At 33.4% G+C, this 12351-nt stretch overlaps 1 long non-coding RNA gene across 1 annotated transcript; it reads right to left on the reverse strand.

The window, feature by feature from the left end:
* Window positions 1-8328: 8328 nt before the first annotated feature.
* Window positions 8329-11427, reverse strand: LOC137641432 (uncharacterized). The gene is made up of 3 exons (XR_011044516.1): window positions 11284-11427; window positions 9148-9243; window positions 8329-8740 (listed from the first exon to the last, which is right to left on the reverse strand). It is a non-coding gene; the product is annotated as an uncharacterized lncRNA (long non-coding RNA).
* Window positions 11428-12351: the final 924 nt, after the last annotated feature.

Here is a 12351-nt window from a genome sequence, read left to right on the forward strand (position 1 = left end):
TGCACTCGCTTACAAATAAATGACTTCCAGAGTAAACTGAATATTATTAGCACAAAGGATTTATTTTGTGCATTGGTAAAATAATGAATACCATTGTTAAATATATACGCTGTGTATGATGAGCTGTTCACTGACTTTATATGATTTATATGTTAACTTATGAAATATATTTAGGCTTCAATAACTATCACCTAAAATTTCAGGATCCTTCTAAAAGTTTGCAAAATATGTGGCCGTTGTATATTGCCTGGCCCTTGCGGCCAAGCACAGGCTCTTGCAATCCTGCAACCCTTAGGATTTGCAAGATAAAAATATGCATAAATCATACGAATCTTGAGACCACCACCACCAACAACAGCTTGAAAATTTAAAAAATGTAATAATTCTTATCAATGGGTCTGGTTTCAGAAGGAAATATCCAATTAAAAAAACATTATTTAAGAATCCCTATGAATTTGTCTCAAATTTCAGAAGGAAATATGTAATTAAAAACCATTAATCACATTTTGAATGAATTTGAGCGAACTTTACGAAGATACGCCATTCTAAATCCATCGCTGGCGTTAACGGAAAATTTAGGCCTATAGATAAGTACTCAACATGGTTATATTAAAATTTATTCCTTCATTAACAATTGCTGTTAAATCGATTATTATGTTTCTACATGGAACTCAAAACAACGCTTACGATATGATACATGAAATCACTTGGAAAATCTCATATAAAAACCATGAAAAGATTCGAAACTTGCCACGCCCTAAAACCAGTATTGTCAAAGGCCAATATGAAATATCTTTCGCCAATTTAAGACCTTCGTAAGAAAATATCTGGTTATTCCAACTATCTAGTGTTCCAATTGATTAATTATCCGCGAGAAAATGAAGAAAATAAACATGGAAAGTGACTTCTTACCTTTTCCCTTAATTTTCACAACACTGGTTCAAAGACAAGACCTTCTCCGTCCGTGTCTATGGAGGACTGAATTTTCTAGAGCCGTCAGAAACATCCCTAGACAGGCCCTAAAATATCCCTAGGACAGAAGTATTTTCTTCTAGTATTTCTTAATACTTTGCTTTCTTTATAATGCAATAAATATATTGCTTCTTCTTTTATAATTGTAATACATTCTATATTTACTTTTAATCATTGTATTTATGAAACCACTAACATTAAAATCTAGATTTTTATTAAGATGACGAGCTTACTTCTGTTTTGATTTTAATATTTGCTCTGAAATATATATTAATGTGATCATAATCATATTGGGTGTCATATACAAGCAATACTTAGCAAAACTCAAGCAATTTAAGTCTTGAAGACTAAATTTTCACATTGCTGATTTTAGGCTACGTTAAGAAACTAAATATCTCACGTTGAATATTCACCTATGTAGAAAAATATTTCTAAATCATAAGGACCATTGGTGATTTTGATGTGCTAAAATTAAATTTCATTAACAATTCTCAGCTATATGGGAATTAATCAGATATCCCTATTTTGAGCCTCCGAGTTCTCTAACAGCTATAATGGCCCTATTTGGGGGACAAATCCCTAGAATTGGTAGAGAAGGTGAAAGATTTGCTTCAGCTAATCAAAGACTTCCACTATACTCTTCGTTTCTATGGTTCTCTTCATTAGATAGAAACATCAAATTTATGATAGGATATATATTGGTAATTCTCAGATACACAAATTAAATAATGATAGACTTTAAATAGAGATAAATATAAACACCATTTAATAGCTATTTACGCCTGAAGCGTATACGCAAGCTGTTTTATGTTACCAAAATTTTTCATCTTGAACGTAGCCACTTGATCCTTTACTATATTTTAGAAAATGAAAACAATCGGATCTTTCTGAACAAATTTTTTCTTTGAGGGAACCCATAGTATTTTAACAGCCATTCATACCAGATTTAAAAAAATTCATGTTAATCATATATTTTACCATATTTTATGAATTGATATTAATAATTTCAAAAGAAACTGAAGACTTTCTCTTTTCTGAGTGTGATAATGTGGATTTAACAATTAACATAGAATGCTCTAAATACTTCAGAATGTATACGACAAACTGATCTAGTAGCTCATGTAGGGCTCAGGGTTTCCTTGCTTGATATGACCAGGAAAACAGCCCTCAAAGTAAAAATAAAGTCAAGTAATACTGGTAGGAATACTTACTTAACTTATGCAGACTGACGCAAAGAGCCTCGGTTAGATGTCGCCAGTCATGTCTATCTTGAGCTTTTAAATCAATATTTTTCCATCCATCATCTCCTACTTCACGCTTCGTAGACCTCAGCCATGTAGGCCTGGGGTTTCCAACTCTTCTAGTGCCTTGTGGAACCCAGTTGAAAGTTTGGTGAACTAATCTCTCATGTGAAGTGCGAAAAGCATGCTCAAACCATCTCCATCTACCCCTCACCATGATCTCATCTACATATGGCACTCGAGTAATCTCTCTAGGCTAATAGTTTCACTTCTAATCCTGTCCTGCCATTTAACTCCCAATATTCTTCTGGTACTCGAGTAATCTCTCTTATAGTTTCATTTCCAATCCGGTCCTACCATTCAACTCCTGATATTCTTCTAAGGGCTATGTTCTCAAATCTATTAAACCTGTTGGAGATTGTTTCATCGTCATTGTTTATACTAATTTATAAATATCATGCTACGTTGTAGTACTCATACTATGGTGTAAAACCATAACGGTTTAGTGTTAGCAGGAATATACCTGAAATAATAATAAAAGACTACTTTATCAAAAGGGATATATGATTTGAATTGAATACCTCTTCAGTGGCATGACTTTAATTACTGGTAAGAAATTAGATTTACTCTCTTGTCATTCCACAACAAACTAAAGGGGCACTCACTAGAATGCAGATCTCCGCCATGGCAGCTTATTTCCAGAACTTTTGCTCGATCTTGACCTTGACCTTTGACCTTAACATTTATTAATTGGCGTGGATTTTCAGACACTCAAATATGAACAAAGTCTGAAGTGTCTGTGACAACGATGTCCAAACCTATGACTTATAACGTGAAGTGAATTGGACATTTTACTTGACTGTGACCTTGACCTTCAAAAATTGATAATTTCCAGCTTTTTACAGAACAGTTAATCGATGCAAGTTTCATTAATCTACGATTACAATTGTGGCCAGGAAGCTGTTCACAAACAAACCACAAACAGGGGGTAAAACATAACCTCCTTCCAACTTGTTTGGCAGAGGTAATTATTAAAGCACCTATATGAGCTACCTAAGCGATTATCTTATGTGAGCTACCTAAAAACCAGTTAAGCTTGCACTGAAAAGATACATCCTGTCGTAAGATGGCCTTTATTTAAGGATGGCACAATTACTAATGGTACAGCTCTTGCGGCCTTGAGTAAGAAGTCTGATTCAGTGTCACTAGATATCCAACAATATACGCAGATATACTTCAATCGTATTTTCTGTCACACATATTCAAACACCAAAAGATTGATTGTGTTTACAGACTATTAAAAGCATTAACCATGAATTTCTGATCAAAGGCATACAATGATATTCTTAAATAACTTGACCAATAACACGAATGATTATCCTGTTCTATAGAGATCTTGAATAGTAAAAATTATAATTTCATTCAATTATTCTGTTGAAAGATCTTTGGCTGCAATAAGATATTTAGTTCCGCATAGCACAACAATTATCACAAATGTATTTTATGTAAAACAAAAATTATGGTTACTTCACTATACTTTAATAGATGTTTTCCTGGTCCTATCACACAAAGAGAGCCTACGCACTACAGGGCCTACAAGATCTGTTTGTTGTAGACGTTTTTAGATACCTAAAGTTTGAAACAGCCTATCCCATGTTAATAGTCAAATCAACATTATCAAAGCACTTTGGAAACAAGGAAGTCTTTAGTTCCTTCTTGAAAGCTTTGACATCTTCAGTCTTTCGGATGTCTAGTGGGAGCTTGTTATATAGTTTTAGGGTCTAGAATCTACAAACGACATAAATCTATTATTTTTTCACCTTTTGGATATAAACAATATTTATTGTTGAGACAAGCATTTACCAATCGTCTTTTCATACCATAATACTAAATTGGTTAGAATTATTAACGTATTACAAACATAAACAAAACAATACTGTTATTAAAAATAAAATTAAATATCGACAAATCAATAATCTATTTTGAAAGAAAACAGCAGGATATTCGCATCGGTGTCAACTAAAGCAGAAGCACATTCACGAGAACTTCAAGAAAAAAATAGTATGAAATACCTTTCTTTTTTTACAGAAGTCCTAGATAAATACCACGTCCTCCTACCGAGGTATCTACGTGTTTACTGAGTCTTTTGTAACTATCAATACTACAGTATGTTTCAACCAGTCAGAGGCCTCAACCAAACCCGGTGTCTTTATCTGTTTTCAGACAGTATTTTAGCTAGTATTTTAGCCGGAAGCTTAGTAAACCCTTCTAAGATTGACTGGTTGGACTAAATAGTTTTTTTAAAAGACGTTGGTGTAACGATTATTCATTATCTAATAGAGTTACAAGCATAAAAAAAAAAGTGCCGGAGTCCTATTTACATTAGTTTATGCCATTGTAATAATAGAAAATGTATCAGCTTCTTTTAAGAGAAAACGTTTTTATGGGTGACTATAATTATTTATTTACCTTAGAAAACTCATTTCCAAATTTCTTATTTCGTGGATACAGAAGCTAATTTCGTGGAATAGCGACTAAAAATATATCAAAATATGTTCATAAAGCTGTAAAGGTTATATAATACATAATTAATGGATAATGGATCGATAACATTAAAATCGAGCGTAATTTCACAAAGGATCTTTGAATAAATTCTAAATGAACTCCCATCGAGACGTTCCAGAGAGGTTAAACGGCTATTGAAACAAATTTAAGTGGGTGTATTTTTGTAGAGGACTATAAAATAGCATAGGCTATTTAACACTCAATTCCATTCACGTAACCACAGTAATTCATATTGATAAATCTTGAAGAAAAATAACAATTGTAACAATTATCAATGTTACATACATTTTTTTTCCTCTCGCAAAGGTTGGATTCTACAAGATTCAGCTCTTACGGTCTATCTGGTGAAATAGCCATTCAGTTACAGTATCAAGCAAAATTGTTAAGCTGGATGGGAAGATCGAAGTAAGTTTGGAAATTGACAAAGTAGATAATTATAAATTGTGTGCCGCAATGGGGCCAGATACTCACATCACTACCACCTTTGCCTTTGTCTCCAGAATACCTTGATTTTTGTTGATTTAAAGAACTAAACAGGATCTTTATATTTCCTTTATCATGTCTACTTTCATGATATAAAGTGCGAAGCTGTTCATTATATCACACGACATTGTCCAATTGCAAACAAGTAACTTAAGAGCCTTTTGAAGTTTATATCAAAACTGATCAGATAAATCATTCATACTAGAAAAACGATAGCTTTGATTAATTTCACATTATTATAGCTTAATTTATCTTAATACAAGATTACCCTCAGATCTGAACACAACCAAGTAGTGTTGTGAAAGCTGATTTACGTTTTGTCCATACAGTTGAGCAGTGCCTGCAGACAAATAATTTGTCTGTGAACGTCCACATTTGGTGGTCAAAGCCATGAATTGTCAGCGTTTATCAGTTAAAGAAATAAACAATGCCTCATTTAGCGACGCTGCAAGACACAAGAGCAGCCCTTAAACTTGCTACTTATCAGACGAATGAGCCTGAACTAATCTGTAAGAACAGTATTTTTATCTTATCAACTTGCATAGGGATTTGCTACTTATGAAGGACGACATTTGTCCAGCACAACAACATGGCTCGTAGTAGACACAAGAAAACAGCCCATTATTATTGTTATGTGAACCAAGATGAACCCGGCATAGCAGAGGAAGATATAATGTAAGGAAAGGATTCAAAGAGGAGGATGCTTAGGAAGTCGTGTGACAATAGGACCGGAGTTTACACATGGACCAGAAGTAGATGTACTGTAAGGGGAATAAATTACAATGATTTTGATAAAACTACGATACCTCATGATCAGACAATCATTCAGCACCTGGCATTTCCTCATTGCTGTCATAGTACGAAATAAATGACCATAATGAGTCACCAGCTCAAAAATGACTGTCTGGAAGCACCATACTTTGTGAGCGCATATTAGTTTCCTGTTCCTGATTTTTTTATAATTATTCTGCGTATACCTAGTTCCTGATTTTACACTAGAGTTAATGTATATTTTAACCACCTCTGTTCACATTCACACTAATTTGCTCATTCATATGTAATTGTTGCAGTACGTGCATCATAGTCTCTCGACACGAATTTTCATAAAACAAATTCTTGTCGTTGAAACTATGATCAACATTTGACTTACGAGCACAAGGTTCCTCGGACATGACAACGGCTGATAGTGGATCAAGAGAAGCTACAGGTCATGTGTACTGCCTTACTATATCATTTCATGATTCAGATTGCCTGACCCACATAGCCAGGCACGGGCGCTCCATCACTTTGCAGCCAGTATATCGTTTCAAAAGTCTCCCAGCACCTATATACCATGACTCCTCCCCAACCCTGACGAGCTAAATGTCAATGATATATACTTCAAAAAACATAGAGAGAAACACAATTGATTCTCGCAGTTTCTCCAATTATGAAGCTAGACCAAGCCATTTTTGTATAGCAGGGCCTTGAGGCAATAAGTCAAATATGCCAGGCGGTAGTACCTTGCCTCTCAGTTCATTTCAGAAGCTACCGTACAAAGTTTGTATATTACCTTTCAGTGCGTGTCTTTGCCTCTCTCAACACATACCACAAATCGAGGGGTGAGAGGACGCCCTCCTGGAAAATCCCCCACCCTGTTTAAAACTGGAAAACCCATCGCAAAGTAAAGTTTTGCTTGTGGTTTACGCCCATCCATAAGTAACAACACAGTTGCTTTAATTTTTAATCTATGCAACAGTCATGAAACTTCTAAAATGCTTCAAGTTTCAGCCACATTCCCATTGACTTTTATACACAAATCAGTTTTGTTACACAGCACCAAAATTAAAGTTTAGAGACTTACAATCGTTACCGTACTATACTGGCCCCCACACCTCACTACATTGACTGTACTCTGCCAACTACTTAATCCATCAAACTAAACCTCTGTGGCAGAGCCTGCAGACAGTCTGCAAAGGTCAAAGTATGCAGGTAGAGAGACCTTGTGAACGGTGGTGTATTAAACTTAAGTGGTATAAGGTATGCCAGAATAGTTTTATTTCCCAAACAGTGGGAAAAATTCTCAGCCAGTTTCTCAATTATTTGAGACTGAAATTAATAAATTTCGATGGGACTTAATTTCCCAAACAAAGGGGAAAAATTCTTTACCACTTTCTTTAAATTGTTTTTTTTAGATAAGTAAATTTAAATTCTTTTACCACTAAATTTTAAGGTCTCCTTGAATGTTTAACGTAAAGCTTAGCCAGTATGTTTAAAGGTTGCACTTCATATTTTCCTTCAATCTTGGAATAAATTTCCCAAAAGGATAAGTACACTAGAAACTTCCAAACACCGTAGTTTAGTTCAATCTTAAGCAACCAAGTCAGAAGTTTATTAAATCTAAAAATACTAATGGAATTACAAAAAAATTTGATTCTAAAATATTTTTTTCTTAAAACTTACTTTATAAATTTCGAATATGCAAATAGACAATTAGATTTTTCCTAAAGTAGACAAATGCCACACATTAAAACATCCATAACCTTCATGTACCAAACAAACTCCACAATATATCAATAATTAATAGCTTTTACTTGAATCCAACGAACAGTTAAGGGATGCCTCCCCTAAAGTAGAAAAATATCAAAACTTTCAATAATTCATTGCTTTTAGATCTGTACTTTAATTTACTGTTTGAACTAAAAACAATATTGAAAACAGTCAAGACAGATCCATACAGATGTTAACCTCGGCATTGAGAAAAGACATTGAAGGTGGAAATACATGAAATTGCACAACTATATAAAACTTAAAACTTCTAGTATTGAGAAAATTATGCAGATCTATAAAGTTTTTCTTAAACAGCATTGAAACATTGCTCAGATTGGAAATAAGAATATGGCATTACAGTTTGACAATTTTTTTCAATCCTAAGTAAAAGAAAAATAAATTAAACCATTAACATTCGCTACACTTCAAAATTTACTATATTTTGAAAATTTCGTAGAATGAACTTAAAGTTCTAGCAAAATATTTGAAGTGAAACAAATTCTACTTTAAAAGCACAAATAAAACAGATTTAAAGCACAGTCTGGTCGATTACAGACCGCCCTGTCCTGGTTGAATCTTCAACCACTAGAAGACCCAGGAATATGGTTGATACGGTCGATATAGGGCGTCCAGTAGCAAGAACCCGTGTCAGTGTACTGTCCTGGTTGAATCTTCAACCATTTGCATACTCAAATTTTCATACAATTCCATAATTGAGAAGCAGTACTTTGAAGCATTCAGTCATTTGCCTGGTCCATTGTGGGCAAGGTGGGTAAAATGTCTCAAGTGTGAAGGAATTCACAGAACCGATGTCCCTAGTTTGTCTTCAAAGTTGAAAAACATACTTTAGTGCTTTAGTTCGCATTCCACAGAATCCTTTATATAACGTTGACTGGTATGTGGCCAGATGGATAAGTTTCAATGTCATACGCTGCAATACCAATTACCATCTGGAAGTAAAATCTTATATCAATATTTAGGCAAAATATAAAAACAGTTTTAATGGTCACCAATCATTTAAATAAAACTAGCCAACTTTAAACCAAGTAAAGTTATTGCAGATTATAAGTCTCACAAATAGAATAGCTAATTTTAAACAAAGTAAACTTATCTCTATGTTGGATCATAGTCAAACAAATAAAATTAGCTAACTTTAAAGTAATTTACAAACCACAGCCATAGAAATAATTTCAGTGCAAATAAAACGACAAAGTCATACCAGTCAAATATAAAACTAGTTAACCTTGAACTTCGTAAAATCATGACTGTTAAGACTTAAAAAAAATGTGAATATATTGGATATGTAAAAATTATATGTAAAAAAAAGGGGATTTTGGAGAGTTAAGTGAATCCTTACCATTGATTTAGAATTAAATTTGCTAGGAAGCGATGATTTTGAAAATGTGACAGGATGCATTCAGCAGAAGAGCAGGATTCCTAGTACAGCCAGCGTCTGAAAGGTTTCAACATAATTAACAATAAATAAAAATCTTTCATTAAGAAATCTTGGTAACCAAAGTTAAAGGAAAAGTTTGAGACTGAAGACTTATTTCAATCAGTTTAAAGAAAAGATCTGGTCTTTACCAATTGTAAAAAAGTGTCTTACATTCGCTGGTTTAGGATTCGCTGCCAATAGAATACAGAATTAAATATTAGCGTGGTGTTAAGTCAATCTTTTCTATCAGCATTGATTGATAACATTTAGTACCTTTTAAAACTTTTACCCAAGATCTCCAAGACTTGGCAATTGAATGTACTAAAACACCACTTGATGGTAACTTAAAATCTCCTAACTTATGATAGTAACTTTAAAAACTTTCTAATTAAATCCCATTTGGTAGACATATGAACTAGAGAATCTACTGAAAAAAATTAAATTAATCTATAATGATTAAGAAGCCACAAATCAAATATAACACCAGCTATTATAAATGCTAATTTTCTAGGATTAAACAAAGTCTAGATTTCATATTCCCCAAAAGTTAGTCTATATAATTAAATTTTATAGCATTCCGCCTATAAATTTCAATACTAAGTTTAGGTAAATACTGTTCATGAATGAGAACCAGTCAATATTTTTATGAACAAACTAATTCATTCATTCATTCATTGTCGTCATTGTACACTATCTAATTTTGATATGAAATTCTCTAATAAAAGTATACTGTTCTTGGCCGTATTTTAGTCAAATGCATGCGACCGTAACTTTACCCTACATCAACTACATTATCTTTCACGGGTTGGTGACCGTAATATCACGCTTATACGCCAATATATATCTGTTTTTAAGACAATCCTGCAACATTTAATCCAGGATTTTTAACTTTTCTACGCCAAACTTAAGTGTAGGCTACATAAGCAGTAATCGGGAACAAATAGCTTTAAGTAAAACCAGGTTTTCAATGGACCAATCTTAAATGTAAAGTAAATTAATGCGTCCAAAACCAATATATGATACCCTAATAACAAAATTCTTATATTCCATTAAACTGGGAAATTCAATAGATTCGAAATTATTTATTTCACATTTAAATAATAAACTTTCAGAGTCATAGAGATGGACAGAAAAATGAACTCGTCGAAGTGAAATTTTAACTAAATTTACTTAATCGAAATAAGAATTATGTAACAGACTAAAACACTTAGAGTTTAGAGCGAGAATTAAAGTTATGTTGCAATATACGGTAAACAGTCTATTCATCAAATTAAGTGTATGAAAATTACTTCATAAAAGATTTTACTCCATAAGAGGTTTTGCTAAACTTTCAATAACTATGAACATTAAACAAAGCAACTGATAGTAATTACTGGTTTCGTAGCTTTGTTGTGGAAGAAATTAAACTAGCAAGACTACCCAAACTTTATGGATAATTGGTGTACCCCTAAACGTTAACTTCAAACTTTCTAAAACCGACACCGACTCAGTTGCTAAAATCAATCCGATTCATCAATCACTTAGAGAATTTGCCCTAAAAATCTGTAAAATTACTGGAATAAATGTTGCCTGGCCGTTTGAAACAGATTTAACGACGTAAAGGAGTGATACTAAGGTTACCAACCCGTAAAAGTTATTAATTATGGTCACATGTACTTTACTGAAATACGGCTGAGAGCAGTATATTTATATGGAGAACTTAGAGATTAAAATTACGGGTTTCTTTATTGCCGTGCAAGCTACAGTAACAAAGTAGCATTTGAAAAAAAAGAACAGTAGTAATAAAATCAGCAGTTATACTTATGGCTTAACGATTTGGTTTTAAAGACAAGGACACTTAGGTAAATCTTCTACATTAAAAGCACAAAATTATCTAATAAACTTAGCACAAACTAACTAAACTACAATTATAAGATTAAAACTTGTAAACTTAAGAGTTTAGGAAAGCATGGCAATATTTATACACTTTGATGGTTGACAGGAACATTTAACATTGAAAGTTTCACAAACTTAACTGGCGCAAATGGACATATTACCCAAGAGCTTACACAATCTTACCGGTTCTTGGTGTGTGAAAAGGAGCCTGTAGAATAAGCAATCTTTATACTAGCGTCACGTTCACAATCTAATTATCACAGAACTTAGCTGGACTTAACACTGTAGGATATCACACTTGACATCTAGATGAATACCACTTTTAAGACTAAATCCATTGTATCCTAAGCAAAGATGAAGTAACTTCACCAACGTTGACTTGACATATCAAGGATGACAAAACAACGAATAGTTTCTTTAGTGTCCTTGTAGAAGCAGTGGCGCCATCTGTGTCTAAATTTCAGAATTGCTAGTCTTTGGAAAAAAATAATTATGACTCATTTCAAGCAACAACCAAAAACTTAATTTTCCCCCATTTAAAATTACATGAAACTAGTATAAAAACAATCAAATTTATAACCTTTATCAGGCCTATGATTGCCATAATTATATAAATCAACGGTGGATGAGTCGTAATTTTTAAGATCTGCCATTTATGGGAAATTATGACGTCACCTTGCAAAAAAAATCGTCTCTCTGGTATAATTTCTGTAAAGAACTTTCAGAACATGACTGGAATAACACCAGCATGTCGGGTGACATCATAAAGATAATACTGGAGAAGCTCACTTCACGTGGACAAACTTCTTTACATAATTTAAGGAAGTTTGGCATTATACATCTGAGATGAACTTTACGTGAGCTGGCTAAAATTAGCTTTTAGGGGTCACGCCTTTCGTACAAGAGAGAGAGAGAGAGAGAGAGAGAGAGAGAGAGAGAGAGAGAGAGAGAGAGAGAGATTTTAAGCCAAGTATTCGTATAAAGCAATAAATATCGTGTACACATATATATCTTTTTGAGTTTAATGAGGAGATTTTAGGTTAATCTTTTGCGTCAAAGGTACATTTACTGAAGCATTGATTTCTTATATACTTTTATTGACTTGGTGAAAGGGTTTATGTATCGTGATGTTAAGCAAAACTGTTTTTATCAGGGCCCCAATACTAGGTTGGTTTGCTGTGAGCGATCATCACTATCACTGATTCATTGTGGCCAGTCCTTTGATGAATAGCCAAACCCCAGATATGAGTA

This window comes from Palaemon carinicauda, chromosome 5, assembly GCF_036898095.1.
Source record: "Palaemon carinicauda isolate YSFRI2023 chromosome 5, ASM3689809v2, whole genome shotgun sequence".
Taxonomy (NCBI): Eukaryota; Metazoa; Arthropoda; class Malacostraca; order Decapoda; family Palaemonidae; genus Palaemon; species Palaemon carinicauda.